Source organism: Aythya fuligula, chromosome 1 (genome assembly GCF_009819795.1).
Source record: "Aythya fuligula isolate bAytFul2 chromosome 1, bAytFul2.pri, whole genome shotgun sequence".
NCBI lineage: Eukaryota > Metazoa > Chordata > Aves > Anseriformes > Anatidae > Aythya > Aythya fuligula.
This window is the reverse complement of record NC_045559.1, coordinates 139004749-139020982: the sequence shown is the minus strand read 5'-3', so window position 1 is coordinate 139020982 and position 16234 is coordinate 139004749. Positions and strand designations below refer to the sequence as shown.

Here is a 16234-nt window from a genome sequence, read left to right as displayed (position 1 = left end):
TTCATGCTCTGCAGCAAGCAGAGAGCAGGAATAAAAGTATGGTGGATTTAACTCAGAACTGGCATTCTTACCAGTTTGCATGGTGACGCTGGTTGCAAGTACAGGGACTGGGGGAAAAACGTCTCCCTACATAGCATCTCCTTACAGTGAGGGATCTGAATGGCTTTTAAAATCTGGCAGCAAGCATTAGGGTTTGCTCTGCCATCATCAGTCAAGTGCATACCAATTTCCATTTAGTTTTAATTAAGCAAAAAATATACTGCAGTCTTTGAAGGTTCTTTTCCTTATCATCATCATTTCTTAATGCAGGAAGCCAGAGGCAGCGCACGCCAAGAAGAAGCTGGTGCTCTGGTGTGGCTGTAGCGCATTACCACATTCTGCTGTGGTTTTACTGCAATGTCAGGGCTGTGTAATTTAAAAAGCACTCAATGTAGCCTAAAACACAGGGATCTGAGCTTGCACCCAGTCAGAGTCATTCAGATATAAGTGAGGTTGGCCTCTTTGGGATTACTACCTGGGCATGTACCACCCTTTAGTGGTTCTGCATCCAGTGCCAACGCAGAACAGAACTGGAGTGCAATTCAAAAAGACAAGTGGTTGTGTCAAAGAGGAGAAGTCACAGGCAGACTAGAAGTGCAGTTAAACCAAGTTTCTTTTAGAGTGTGAGTCAGAGAAAAGGGCATCTGCAGGAGATGACAGCATGCTACGGTATCAGTAGGTACGACATTAGTAGGTAGAAGCTGCAGTATTTTTCTAAAAATCTCTTTGACAGACTAATGATAAGACATGCCACTCTGCAACGTGTGATTTCCAATGCTGCTTTGCAAAATAAGTGTGACTTCCTGATGCTAGGGAGCAAGGTATGAATGGAACTTGCCCATATAAAAACTCTTAGGTATTTAGTAACTCACATCATCTGTGTGCAGATGTGTGAACTAAACCACAGAGGTGATGGGGCTTCCCTGTGGCCACTTGAAGTAGTCGTAGTATATTAATAGGATTTCTAAATGCCTCCATCATCTCTTCCATTTTCATATCTTCATTTTAAGTGAAAAGATAATGTACCATGTTTACATATTTATATTAAATTTCCTGAAGATGAATGGTGGCATAACATTTTACAGGGTTATAACGTAGCAGGTCCATCGTATCAGCTCTTCATCTTGTGACTGTGGCTGGCTGGGAGTGACTTGGCTTTGTGTGTAGCTTTTACTGTGCCTAGGAGCCTTCACAGCGTGTGCTCTGCTTTTAGAATGGAAAAAGAAAAAAAATAGCTATACTAAATAAATGCAGTTATAAGTTATAAATAAGGATACCAACTAGGAACTTTGTGTGCCTGCACTGAACTTACCAAAATGAAAATGATTAAAAATAGTAAATGACTTTGCCAAAAACTATTGCACATCCCATTTAACCCTGAACATGGCTGCACATGATGACATTTGTCTCTGTCCTCACTGAGGAACTCTCCAACAGCCAGGGTAAGTAAAATGCTATCTAACTTCTGTGACTGTCGGTTCAGATGAGAACTGAACCTCAAGTTTGTTCTGCCTTCACCTTGGACAATGAAAAGAGAAGAAAACTTAAGCTACCTTGTAGGCCACTTGGTTAAATTAGCTTTCTTGGTTGCTGTTACTCCAGTTCATCTAGCTGTTTTGTGGGTGCACTGTCTGACACTGAGGTCTTCCTTCTTTGTTCTTCTCAACTGATAAAAATTATAGCGGAAGCTCTTCTTGTTAGTCTGCAAGTGTGTGGTTTTGTATTAGTGCTTTCTAACTTCATCTGCTTTCTTTTATTTCAGTGCTGGTGGATCCTTAATAGTTTGATTTTCCTGATGTTTACAAACAACATCATAAACTGATGAATTGCATCTGAACTACCACATTACAAATCTGAACACTGTTTGCTTTAGGTTTGAGCCCCCCCTGAATTTAACATTTTCAGAAGTGTTTTGCTTGTGACTGGTCAGTATATTTTCCTTTGAACTGAAGTTTTAGCTTTGTTAATCCTTCTATATATACTTATATATCTGCTCTACGTGTATGTTTTACTGGAGACCTACCTTCTCCATGTAGGAACAACCTTGCCACAATTTTGTGGTGTCAAGAGGTTTCTAACATGCACTGCTGTAGCAACACAGCCAGTATTTTAGGTTAAAAATCATAGTTGTTCTCATCCCAGATGGGACAGTAGTTGAGATTTTGTTTTGACCTTAAGATTAAAAAAAAAAAAAAGAGTTTGCACAGGTACACAGTTAATGCCTTTGTTCTGTAGTTTGGAAATTCAGTGAGAATAGGTGGGCGAAGATGTGAAACCTAAAGATCATTTTGCCTCAGTTATGCAGTAATTAATTGTGAATGAATTATTGTTTTCCTTCTCTAAAGCTTTTGGAAATGTGAAATAATTGTACTACTGGTTCTGGCAGCCCTTGTAATAACAGGTTATCCAGCAGGCAAGCAGTGTGCTGAGAGAGGATGAGCAGTTTCCATCTTTGGGGGTTTTAAGACCAATCTGGAGAAGTCTTGTCTGACCTGAGAGGTAGCAACTTCAGTGGTACTGCGTTAGAGGAGACTTGGCTGTGCGAGGATGAGGAGAGCCAGAGCATTCAGCTGGCTGCTGTCCTGGGCTGCCCTGTCACAGCCCATTTCCCATCAGGTTTATCCACACTTTGCTTTCCAGTTCACTCCCTCATGCTGATCCCTTGCTTTTGGTGTGGCCAAGGACAGTATGTTCCCTGTCACAATGGAAGAGCTGTGAGTTTTGGAAACAAGAAATGAAAACTGTTGAACCTCTCTGTCAGTGACATCTGAATTCAGTCCGCGCCTTCAAGGAGTGAAAATTGCTTGAGGACCTTCATAGAAGAGGGCAGGGGCTTGGTGCTGTTGCTGGTGTGTGGAGAAACCTCTCAGGGAAGGATTTGTGGTGCCGTGCAGTCACCCAGCACTGATGGCAGCTGGAAGGAGCAGACAGGACAAGGTTAGCAAGAGTTAAGAAGCTGTGCTGGGAGAGCGAGACTGTTGCTGGGGACATGAGGCAGCTACGTTATTAAGCTTCCTATACCATGCACTGGGTCTTTATAAGGTTAATAGAAAAGTCACCTTAGCTAAATGAATATTTTCATCAATACAGTAGAAGGAAGATGAACATCACAGTCCCTAAGCGTAAAATGGTACAATAACAGTACCCAATTCTGGGATTTCTCATCCAGCTTTATTCTTAGGTTCTCCTTCCTCAGAACCGATCCACAGTCCGGATTCCATTGGATGCAAATGGCAGAGGAACTAAATTATAAGGTGTTAGCACTCTGCATTTTTTATGAGTTTTTAGTGATTTTTTTTCAACTTGTTCCTGTATTTGTTGTTTTCCCTGTGATGCTAGACTGTTTATTTCTTTCCATTCAGTCAGAAACACCATCCTTTTTAAGCTTCTAGGCTTTATTTAAAAAGAACTGGGCACCCATGCCAAATTTGATCTCTGAAAGCTATGGGAAGGTAAGACAGCTTTAGTGATTAGTACTGTCACGTGTGGTGATCTATGGGCACTGAATGCAAAGGTTCAGAAATGAAAAAAGTTAGAGGCAGGTAAAGCAAAAGGAACTTCAGCCTTAGAAAGACTGAAGTGGGAATCTGTGAGATGTAAAGTACTTCCTATGCTGAAAGGCCCGTATTTGTAACCTATTTCTGCTGTAAGAGCAAACCGGTGGTTCTTTAGGTTTCCTCCCTTGAACATCCTGAGGTAACGGAGAGGGAAGAAGGCAGATCTGGTTTTTGTCGTCGCTGAGTATTGCTCTAGCATAGAGCAGTATCCTTTAGTAAGGGAGCTGAATCCTGTCAGGCACCTCACAAACATTTGTCAAGCATTGCCTTCTCCATGTGATGTGGGCGTGTGAGGAGACTGACGGCTGCGTTACCAGGCTGTGAGGTGAATGTGTGTCCTGCTGGGGTTCCTGTTCGCAGAAGACCCTTGTGAGGTGACCTTCTTCCCCTTTCTCTCCCAGAGATCAGCCATGGGGCTCTTCTCGCCTCCTCTGGGCCACAGCAGCTTGTGGTGGGCCTTGTGTCGGTCTCACCAGCTGCGCCTCATGCCTGGGACTTCAGGGACCGAGAGAAGCGGCGGCAGGCATGCTGGTGGTGTGTGGGGCATGGCCTTTACCACAGGGCATTACGAAGCAGGCAGCCAGTCCATCAGGTCATCTGGTGGAGGCAGGAGGTTTTGCTGGCCTGGGAACAGGAGGCCGTGAGAGGTGAAATACCAGGCTTGTGGCCATGTGGTTAATCATGTGCAGGAGTTGGGAGGGAACCCTCCTCAGCCTCCTCTGGTCTCCTCAGTGTCGTTTTACAGAGCTCAGCAAACAGCTTGGAGACAGAGGTGAACAGCTGTTACTTCTGAGTGACATTTTTTCCCTACTACTGCTGAGGGCGAACAAGCTCCTATATATCTCAGGCCGAGTCAGCAAACGCACTTTCTCATGTAGCAATTGCCTTCCTTGTGTCAGATGCGTGTCTCAATGCAGACTGAGGATCGGTTTCTGAAAAGTCCAAGGAAGGGTATTGCCACGATTGTACCTGAACCTGGAATTAAAGCAAGCAGTGAAAACCATGGACTGGGCTGTTCAACGGGGACAGAGAGGAACACAGTGCACAACGGGATGCTCCGGGGGCTCCTGTGTGATTTTTCCTTGTGCCATCTCGAATGGTTCTCTTAAGAATAGTTTGGGAGTCAGGCATGCACTTACAGATCTTTCTGGATCCCAAGAAGGCAGGGATGAGGTTGCCAGCAGCAAATTAGCATTGCCAGAGCCTGGAGCTAGCTTTACTGAGACTTAAAAGGAATTGCAGTAATACTCGTCATTCATGCCATCTTTCTTTCTTCTGTTAGTCATTGTCTCCATTGGAAAAGATATGCCTGGGGCAATCCTGCATCTCCATCCAGTTCAGTGCGGCTTCTTACTGAAGAAATTAAAAAAGAATTTTTTATTCTTCCCCAAGACAGCCATGCCTTCTCCCCCGTGGGGTCCGTCTCCACACTCTCAAAGAAATCCATAACAATAGAGGAAAAAAACAGCATTTAGGGCTGCCCTGCAGGGACAGCGTATCATCCTAATTAAGTGTTTCTCAAAAATGGCCCTGGCTGCGCAATCAACTCCATGTAGACAGATCCCACTACTCATTTGAAGCTCTGTGTTAGGTTGGGTTTGAAGAGGAAACGTGAAAGAAAGAGAAGAGAGTGCCACCCACTTCTGTTTGCCTGCTTGCTCGATGTTTTGGTGCATGTTTTCTCTCAGCTAATTTGGATTCAGGGGTTTCTTCATTAAGAGTCAAGCGCAGCGTTGTATGCATCAAGCTCCACATAACTTTTTTGGTCGTGCCTCCTTAACATGTGCGTAGCACATAAAGCTTCTTGGTGACTGTTAGTCTTAGTTTTTAATTCAAGCTTACTATCAGTTTTTGTTACGTTTTCTTTTTTTTTAATAAAACCCAGCATTCATTAGTTTGTTCCTTCCCCTCTCACTTTTCCCTTCTTACCGGTTTGGTAAAGTATATTAAAATGCAGAGCAGGCCACGTGTGAGTGCACGGCTGTGTTAAATACGCAGCGATCGTGGTTCGTAGACCATCATGTTCATCGCCCTCTTGTTAGTGTGGGATCAATTGCATATGCCATGGCTGATTAGTGTGTATAATTGCAGTGACTACGTGTGCTGCGAGTGCGTAATGTGAGGCGCTTGGCCTTTTGATAATGTTCTACATCACATTAAGTGTTTTTCTATCTGACTCTGCTGATTCTAGCCTGAAGAATTAAGCATGACACCAGCAATGCAGACAGAGACAAAGGGCTGAGTCTGACTAACACACCAAACGAAGGCGTAATCAGATTGAGTAGAGCCTGAACGCATGGAGACAGACTGACAGAAGGGTTAGAGGACATGATGAGACTGAGCTAATGAGAACATCTGTAGCAGGCAGAGACTTAGGAGAAGAAAGAAGCAGAATTTCAAATGTTTTAAGCATCTGGAGAATACAATCATCTGTGGATTATTTGTTCCTTCACTGCGATGACTTCTGTGTCTTTTTACAAGTATTTAACCTACATTAGGTTCCACGCAAGCACAAAATAAATGAAGGGTTTTCTGGAATTAAATGCCACTGTTACATCAAGGCATTAGGAGTGTTTGAAACATTATCCTGTCCTAGTTTACATTTGATTCAATAACATACTAATTTTACCCCTGCGCTTGCATTTTAATTATAAAGCTATTACAGTGTTTAAATTACAAATTTTCCAGTACCTAGTTGTTAATAATTTCAACATTATCCTTGGGAGATACATAGCTGAACTACCACAGAATCATCATTGTGAGCATTTCAGGAAGGATGGTGTCACTAAAACGTGCTGAGAAGGTAGCATTTAATCCAAAGCATCTAACCCAACCCACAAAATCAGCTCCCTGCCATGCTGCTTTCGTTCTTGGGAACTTCATATGTGGGTCATTTTCTGTTTCAGTTGCAGAGTTTGCCTGCAGTGGTATTTTCCATATAGCTAGGAAGGTAAGATTGGAAGCGACCATGTGGGTCCTCAAGTCTAGACCTCCATATATCAAAAGCAGCCCCTGGTGAAGTCAGGAGCAGTTGCCAGTGATCCAGGGCTCTCCAGAAGATGGGTCAGTCTTAGAATCTACATCAGGAGAAATCTTTTGATGGCAATAAGAAAGTGCAGAAAGAACAGGAAGTTTCTTATAGGGAAAAAAAAAAAAAAAAAAAAAGGTTCTTCCATGCTATTGAACTATTTTCTTGAACTGTGTAATATATTTATCCCTTTAAAAAACTTTTAAATTTTATTAGGAAAATCATGGCTCAGCACAAAAACCTCTTCAGATCTACAGTGCTTGAAAGAGACCCAACGAATCAGAAAGTCTACATGAACATGTTTAAATGTTTGTGAATTTAAGGAATTGTCCTGAACGGTGGGAGTTTGAGGTACTGTGCACCTCTTACAGATGTTGTGCAACACAGATCCCAGACACATCTCACAGATCAGCAGTGGGGTTTCACACAGCAAGTCAAAAAAGGGCCGTAGCTGTATCTTGCTGTGTATCTTCTCACCTGGGGGTCTCAGGAGATTTCCAGAAGTCTTGAAACCAGTATACGTAACTTCTTGTAATCTCAGAAGAAGCATGCAGTTTTTGAATCTTGTATGTTTTAAAAGCAATCGCTTTCACTCTGTCAGAGTGGCTTGTTAAGTTGCTGTGCAATTAGGAATTTCTTACAAGAACCTTTTTTACTGTGTAATTAAAATATAGATCAGCTAAGATTTTTTAAAAGGATTTTTGTAACTTGATACTATTGAATATAATACAACTCTCAAAGGAAATGGAAAATATGATTTAGGCAACTTTAGAGTTGTTAACTTGACCTTAAAAACCTTACCAAAAATTTGAAGGAATGAATAATTAAAGACACAAGAGGTGGATAGAAAGAGGATAAAATATAATCTATTTTACTAAGATAGGTCATGTCAGACTGACCTAATATCTTTTTTTGAGTAAGAAATTAGGTTTTCTAGAAAAAGAAAGTTGTGCTAGATCTGGTCTCTCTGGATCCTACTGAGGCATTTAATATCGGGTGGCTTCAAAGTTACTGTTTAAGGTGGAGGAAGGTTAGTGGAGTGCTCAAGCAGAGAAATGGCACAAGGGGAGACAACAGGAGGTGGATATTTAAGATGAATTAGTTATGAAGTTAGTTGACTTTTTGTTTGGAGTTGTAATGTATTGAAAGCAGGCTGTTAACTTGCTGGTGGAAGGAGGACATTCATTCATTCCCAGGGCACTGTCTTAGGTGAAGTGGCTGTACAGGAACAATACCCACACAATTAGATAGCCCAAAAGGGGGGAATTTAACACGCAAAGTGTCAGGCCTCACACTGGCAGGAATTCATTTAACCTTGGTGTCAAAATTAGCAGGCTAAGCGCTTATATAATCAGCGGAAAGAGGCAGATTTTTAATTAGGCACCCAGCTCCTGCCTTTTTCTCTTAACTTAACAGAGCCTAGGCACCCGAGTGGCATCTGTGTAGAAGGCCTGAACTTGGGTGGTGCTACAGCTTCGGTTTAGGAAGTAAGGCAGGGCCTTTATCCATGATCAGGAGGTTCAGCAGCTGAAGACTTTGAAGGAGGGTAAGTGGATTTGGGTTGTATCTGGCCCATCAATCTGACACCGTCATGAAAACCACAGATGGGACCCAGGAAAGTGTCAGGAGTATTTCCACTGAGCTGGTGCTTAGTAAGTGAGCAACACTTACTGCAGCATCCCAGAAACCTCAGCTCACAGCGTGGCAGATGTGGAGAAGGGCTACGGGGATGATCAAAGGCACGATGGTACACGAGGGGGCTGGGTATGTCAGGGAGGCTGGCAAAACGCGGCTTTTAATTGCTGCAGCGATGTAGCTGGAGTAATAGGGAGCTTGGGAATGCGGCTGATAGCAGCGAGGTGATAACTGAGAGCAGGGTGTCGTAGTCCACCAGAGGACTAATGACAGCCTGCAAGTAACAGCAGGGTACGGCAGGAAGACAGCGGCACAGACTGAGGAGTCCAGCTGTATTGCCCTGCAGTTTCCCTGTAGTACCCAGGGGAATCTGTGATAACTGGGCCTGAAGTGATTTTGTAGGGCTGAACAAAGGTGTGTAAGGTCAGTCCATGATAAAGATGCATGTAGAGGCTGATAGTTGGGCAGCAACTCACGGCCAGCGGAAAAAAAGCTTGCTCTGAAGTGAAAACTGTGGTGGAGGATCCCCGATGTGCCTGCGGTGACAAGTGACGGGTGCGATACTTACTGGCAGTGACAGCCCTGCCCCAGATACCTTCCTAGTTTGACAAATGCTTAAACTTGCAGCTGGCTGCTGGCGAGGGACTGCCCATTGTGTAGATGCCAGTTCGTCTCAGCACCAGGCTCAAAACAGAGCTGAATTCATGGAGTAAGGGTGAGTAACCTGCTTGCTGCTGTGCCGGTTTTATGTGCCGTTATCTGCAATAAGGACATTGATCAGGTCATTCTTTAAGAGAATGATCCATAAAACAGCAGGAGCACAGGGCCACAGCTAGAAGCCTTTTAAATGGCTTTTAAGTGGTGCCTACTTCTGGCACCACTGTGTTTAGCTCTCCAGTTACTTGTTTATTAATAAGTGCTTAGCTTGTGTTTTTGAGGTTTTTAAGTGCCTAGCAGAATAGCAGCAGAGAATAGTGCAGCTTCTCTTATTTTATTTTTTTTTCTGCTTCCTAATTAATGATTACATAGTGGTACTAAGTAGTTATTGTTCCGTGGTAAAAACAATTGTGTGATGATCTCACAGGCCTTACTTGGAAAATTGCCACAGTAAAGAAAAAAAAAAACAAAAAACAACACACTGTTTATGGACCGAATTGTTAATAGTTTGGAAGGGGAGTGCTCTGCTGGAAACACAGAGCTTTGAGTGACGATCCGAGAGGGTGGATGGCAGGGGGGAGGACTGAGGAGGCAGGCATGAAAATGTGTGAGTGCTTTTTCAGAGTTCCTGTTTTATTTATTAGAGCCGTGGTCTATTTCCTTAGATTTAGAATCTGTGTCCCAGTTTGGGTTTGGCTTTTTTTTTTTTTTTTTTTTTTTTTTTTTTTTCTGTATTCTGGGTTTTGTTTAGCTCTAAGTGAAGCTTCGCTGGCTAGTAAACATCTCAGAGTTTTAATTTGAAATTCTGTCTAAGCATTTTCCTGAGAGCTGACGCTCGAGAGAATCTCAGAGTGGCATGGCTGCTGCTTATAGGATTCCCAGAAAAACTGGAAGAGCATCAGTTGAAGAGGTTTCTGGTTTAAGTTTCAAGGAAAAAGGCATCTCGTGTTCCTGTTTAAGAGAAATGGAGGAATTTGCAGTAAACCATTTTTTTGTAGAGTTAAACAGAGCCGGTATGAGCTGTATCTGTGCTAAGCTGTAGGCAGTACAAAAGAGAAGGTGGCTCCAACTCGGTTGGAGCTTTCTGTCCTGGTATTTTTAACAGCATGTTTTCTGTTTGGAGAGACTGTATGCTACAAAAACTAAAAATAAAATGTGCCAAAGTATTTTGGGGGTTTGTAGGCAAGCGTGACAGGCAGAGAATGTCAATTTCTTCTTCAAATGTGTTTATGCTAATTTGGCTTTGAAATGAAAATATATCCATTTGGGAATAATTACGTTCAAGATTGTTCTGTAATTTCCATATTAAAAAAAAATCGTAAGGCAACTCCTGCTAGATTTTAACCCCAGAAATGCCTAGAGCACACAGATGAGATGGTCTAAAAGATGGGTTGTGGCTCAGGCCTCCGTGAGAGCATAGTCATCTTTGAATGAATTTCAAAAATAATTGTACTTTCTTGTTGACTTCTTGCCCAGGTTAACACAAGCAAACAAAGACAAAGAATAAGAGAGCACTGCTCAGCTGTTAACACCGAGCTATTTTCAGTGGAACATTTGAACATCGATCTTGTGCTTCTGAAAGGAGGCGTTTTCACTGTGACTGTACACGTTCACTTCGGTGACTTTCCTTTAGTCAGATATGCTGTGATTTTGATATGGTGATTTTGGGAACTGTCCCAGGCAGCTGCCAAGTAGAATATTTGTGTGGAGAGACACCGGTTTGGGTGGAGAAAGCTGCAGCTGTGTAAACCTGTAGGTTTGGTAGAAAATCCTGTAAATATCTTGATAACGGGGCATCCACCACTTCATTTGGGAGCTTTGCTTCAGAAATGTAGAAATCTCCATCCTGAGGTGTTTTTCTTATCTTTCAGCTGACACTCTCACGTTCGTTAATGCCATCCCACAAGGTGGCACAGGCTCCATTTAATAGATGTGCATGTTGATACAGACAGGTACCTTAGTCTTCAGTGAAGGTGATGAGCACTAAATGAACAGACTCTGGCTTTAGAAGCTAAACCTGTTTGAGCCAAGGCACCAGCACTGATTTTTATGGGTGGTGGGAGGGAAAGCAGCCACTCTGAGACACCTTCTTCTTGGTGGACTTCACTGTGCATTAAAATGTGGAGTAAAGATATTGTCATCAGGGGGAATTTCTAGCTAAACTTTGAAATCTGTATGCTATAACAGGAAAAAAACCCTTTTCTGTTATGAATTGATATACATGACAAACCAGCTTTGTTTTGTATGGTGCCTGTTGGTGCGCTTTATCCACAGACGAACAATGGGTTACGTGTGTTAACCCATTGGCACTGCTGGGTTAAGTGATAAAGTCAAATAACATCACCACCCAGCCTTGTATTTCTTCGAGAAAGAAAGTAGGAATAGAAGAGCTTTCAGGTAGTATTCGTGTGGAAGGAGGAAAAATGGAAAACAAAACTTCTCAGGGGACTGTTTTTTCAAGAAGGCACTGTTGGGAGCAGTGGTTGTGGATCCCTGTGGGTAAAGCAGCCACGCAGAGCTTTAGGAATGAGTGAGCTCAAGTGATTATATTTCGTCATACAAGTTTGTTGGTATTTACCTGACTTTTTGGAGAAACGGACTTGATGGTATTCCAGATTATCTGTAATCGAGAGCTTGGATATCTTGTTCAGCAGTGAAGGGAAGAGACAACACACAAAAAAAATGCTGACGATTTTTCCTCAAGACTTAATGTAAAAGCAGCTGGTAACTTCCCCAGTGGGTCTTGTTTAAAAACTGTGCTTTTCTCTTTTCCCAGAAGCACCAGTAAGTACCAGTAAGTACTTGGCATCCAATACAAGTCATCTTTTATTAGAGTAGACAAAATAAGTGCACTAAATAGGAGCATCACAGACTAGTCTATGACCAGCTGCATCCATCACCAGTGAGATGACACTGGCATATTGTAACTTAACGTTTTAGCTTTGCAACCATATAGCCCAAAAAGCATAAGATGTCTTCTGTCCTGAGGTCACTTTCCATACTCGTGATCAAAAAAGGAAAATCTGAATGTGAGAGCTGAAAAGATTGTGGTTTGTAAAGGTGCCTGAAAAACAGACACAGCAATTACCACATGGTCACAGCTGTCCAAGAATCGGAAAAAAAAATTGTAGGTATTAAACTATGGACTCCTGCAGTCTGATTTGTAATCTTGGCAGCATAAAGAATCCTTTTCTAATATTGCAGATTAGATTGGGAAAATCCATGTAGATAAGGCTGTGCAAACTTTATTGTTACTTATGCAGGAGTGACTTGTGGGTGTCACTGGGAAGGAAAATAGAATATCCTTTATGCTAGTTTTCTTGGTGCCACCATTGCCCACTCCCAGATAGAAAAGGCAAACATTCCTTAAAGGCAAACAGTCCTTAAAATCTGGGACTTCGTTATCACAGAGCCATCCCTCCTATACTTAGCCACATTGCTTTTCAGAGTGGAAGGGTTAACGAAGAGCTGACATTTGTTGAATGCACACTGATACCAATGTTTCTGCATCACCCATGAGTAGCCCGAAATTTCATAGGGGTTTGGTACAATTACTGCTTCAGTGTAAAACGACCTGCTGGGCACAGGTCTCACGGATTTCAGCCAGAGGTGCCTGGCTTCCCTTGCTGTAGGTAACGCCAGACTCTGATTTTTCTTTAACTCACTTTCATTGTTGTTAATCAATTGCTTGTTTGCTTTTTGTAAGCGCATACCTCACAAAGAACTATTTGCCATATAGGATTTCAGTTACAGTTTGGTTTTATTTTCTTTGTTGAAAAAGGTGACTTTTTTTTTTTTTTTTTTTTTCTCGGTTGGATAAAGAGGTATTATTAGGCTTCCACTTTTCAGTACTGGAAAATGCCCAGAAAGGCTTGTGCTCACACTTTCTGAATACAAATTGTCTTCTAGAGTAAGACCAAACACGGAAAAATGTAGAAAGTTAGGTGAATAATTTGTGTAGTCCTGAGCAGATGGAAACAATGTAAAATGAAAAAAATAATTAGTCTTGACAATCACAGCTGGCTTGGTTCTTATAATGTTTAAGTCAGTGGTTTTACATTGTCCATCAACTATGCAAACAAGCTCATGAAAAGTGACTAAGGAAAGCAAGCCTACAATCAGTAGCTTTAAATTAGCTGATGCTGAAATGTTCTTCCACTGGAAAAATTTCAGGGAATTTTCAAATCAGAATAGATTGAAAGCTGTTGATAGAAGAATTCAGTAAATCTGATCTCATTTTGTCATAGTACTAGCTTGCTTCCCTTCTCACAGAAGCTAACCTTTTATTTAGAAAGTAATTTTTTGGTGTTTAAAACAGCCTGTTGTTCCCCAATTTTTATTTATTTAATTTAAGTCAGGCAATAACAGAGTTAAAAAGTTGTAGTTTGATGACATTTATTGTCTTAAAAATATTTGACAAAGACACGTTATAATTCACAGTGATACCACTGCAAGTGGGCAATCATTTTTTGTTATTAGTGGGAGCAAATAGATGGTGCTTGGAGCATAGATTCCAGCAATCACAAACTATTCTGACAGTGTTATTTCCCTCTCTCTCTCTCTCATTCTTGCATTGTTAGTCCATAAGGACACTCTAAACGAAGCTGCAGAGATAAGATCTGAAGGACTTAAAAAGCTGGAGACTTTGTAAAATCAGTGCTCCTAGGTGCTTAAAGATTTCTCTCCAAAAATACAGGATGACAGGAGCATCTGCTGGTGCAGGTAAATGGTGAAGAGTGACATTAAATTCTACATCTGTGCTGCTACAATAAAATCTCTTTTTATGGGCAAAGATGAAACACTTCGTATCTAATGCCAAGAAGCTGTTGTTGTTGATATAAATAAAATATTTGTAGTCTAATTCAGGAATCATCCCTTGTCCAGACCCAATAATTACAGGAAAAGCAATACTTAATGCAATTAAAATGCTTGGACATGCGCAGTACCTACCTCTTTTTCCTGCTGTAATGCTCACCCTCCCCCTAATCCTCTGGATCCTAAGGTTTGTGGTGTCATTTTGGTGGTGGGGATGGGGGTGTTTCAGCAAGCTGTCAGCATCTGAAGTCCTTTCACTGGGAGGAAAATGATGTTTGTGTTGATGGTTTCTTCTTCTTTACTCTGGGATCCACCTGGGATCATTTTTCAAGCTTTTAAGCTTGGCTCTTTCTCCACTGGTTTGTAGTAACACGTTACATCTGAATTTGGTATGTGGGATACCTTTCACACACTCGACACTTTTTCTTTCTTCTGTTTATGATCCCTAAAAGCAGTTTTGGCCATCCCCAAGTCCGTGTTTCTTCAGGTGACCATGGGTGAGCCATCTATAGACACTGTGCCTCCAGTGTCTGTAGTCTATGCCCAACCTCTTGTTCTCCTCCCTGCTGCATCCTCCGTCTTTGGTCCTCAAGACCTCCTGTTACCGTACCAGGCCTGTATTTTTCTATGCTGCATCGTTGTTTTAGAGCTCTAAAGTCATGACGGTGCCTCACAAAGATAAACAGAAGTAAAAACAATTAGTCACAGACAATCTGGGCAATCAGAAAAAATGTTGTTAGAGCTGAACTGAAATAAAACCAAGCTGCAGGCAGGTCAAGAAAAGTTCAGACAAAGCAAGCTGGGGAAGCCTCAGTCCTCCGGCCTTGCAACGCCTGCAAAGCATAGGGCCAGTCACTGGTGCTGGTATAGGCTACTACAGGGTTTTAGGATCATGGTGCTGCCAAGTGCAGGGCAACACTGAGCTGTTGCCCTACCAGTGACAAGTAAATGTGGTTGTAGTTTGGGGCACTCACTCCTGGGGTGCTCGTCACCCCAGGCTGGGAGGTGCCTCACAAGATCCCAGCCCTGCCCGTTGTGTTGTTTGCCTCAGTCTCTGTCACTGCCCGCTCTCAGAGGGGGCCGCAGCCTTCATTAACCTTTTGTTCTGAGCCAATTTTCATTTTCAGCTCTTGGTCCTGCTCTTGTGCCAGAGGGTAGTGCTTCTAGTCTCTTAGTTTAACCCATTGCTGAAAGTGGTTTTGATTAGGTGGCAGACTGTGATCCAGTAGAGCCAAAATGCAGATACCTGCTGTCAGCTAGGCCGGAGGAGCAAGGCAGGGAGCTGTGGGCAGAAACACCATCCCTGCTGCCTTGCCATGGAGGAGATTTGACTGCTGGGGTTGGCAGCTTGCGTGTGAATTCCTGAGAAGATGTGGTGGGAGGATCTTGAGGTCTCTTCCAACCTAGAAATTCTGTGATTCTGTGAAGGCAGGGATACTGAGGCACCCGGAGGTAGCAGGAGAAGCCGGCGTCACTGCTGCTAGCCTTCAGCATTAAACAACAACAAAAAAAAGAGTCAAATACGTCAATGGTGAGAGTGACTTATTCATGAACTTTAAGAAAAGTAAATAATTTGGGATGTATCCTTTGCATTTCCAGGCTTTTCTGCATCCGTGAGAAATGTGCTTTAGAAGAAGTGAGATTCTGATAAACTTGGCCTCTAGTTAACACACCACTTTTATGAGGAATGCTAGCACTTGGAGAATTGACAAAACTGTGACATTTAAGCTCATATTTTTGAGTACTGAGTGCTGCAAGGAACTCGGCACTAGTATTTGCCCTTTGTCCTTGCATAGCGTTTGTATCTTTTGTGGTTGTTGCTAGCATCCCTGCCGCAGTTGTTATTTTTTCAAACAAACTTTTGTAGCCCTCCAAATTACGTCAGTTCTGAAGACTGATCAGCAGCAATTGCTGAAAATAAGCCAGATCGAGGGTACAAATATTTGAAAATAGTTGTGTTTTTTTTTTTTTAAATGGACTCCGGAAATGAAAAATCTACAACCAGAGCCTGTAGGAGGCTTAAGTTTTCTCTGAATTTCAGACTGAAATTTTTGTTACGTTTGGTCTCTTAGTGGATTGGAGTGAAAGAATTGTTATAGTAGGACAAAGAAAATGTTGCACAACACATACTGCAGCTGCACAAATCCTTGCTACCTTCACTTGTTGGACAGACTGCTTTCATCTATACTGTATTGTGGTGAGGAGACATGAACCCATGAAGTACCCACAACAGTTTTATTTGTCCACGAGTGTTTCTGTGCTTGTTTATTTTACACATTAAACTGGTCAGAGTAGTAGCAATGCTTCCAATTACTCTTTTCAAACTTTGTCTTTTCTGTCTTAGAACTAGCATCACAAGGTCCCCTACAAGATACTTATTTTTTGCAACAGCTCATCACACCTCAAGAGAAAACGCAGTATTTCGCTAAGGTTGATATTCAAAGCTAAAAAACCTCATGCAAATTTTCACTAGCTGGGGACTATTGTTGAACTATGATATTCT

At 42.2% G+C, this 16234-nt stretch overlaps 1 protein-coding gene across 13 annotated transcripts in view; it reads left to right on the top strand.

Moving 5' to 3' along the window:
• The window catches only part of INPP4A (inositol polyphosphate-4-phosphatase type I A), a 110627-nt gene that overhangs the window by 34847 nt on the left and 59546 nt on the right, over positions 1–16234 (top strand). Inside the window, exon 1 of one of the 13 annotated variants that reach the window (XM_032183075.1) lies at positions 9489–9523. The exons of the other annotated variants lie outside the window; for them this stretch is intronic. The gene's annotated coding sequence lies outside the window, so the exon portion shown is untranslated. Of the gene's footprint in view, positions 1–9488; positions 9524–16234 lie in introns of those variants that run through there. 13 annotated transcript variants of the gene reach the window in all.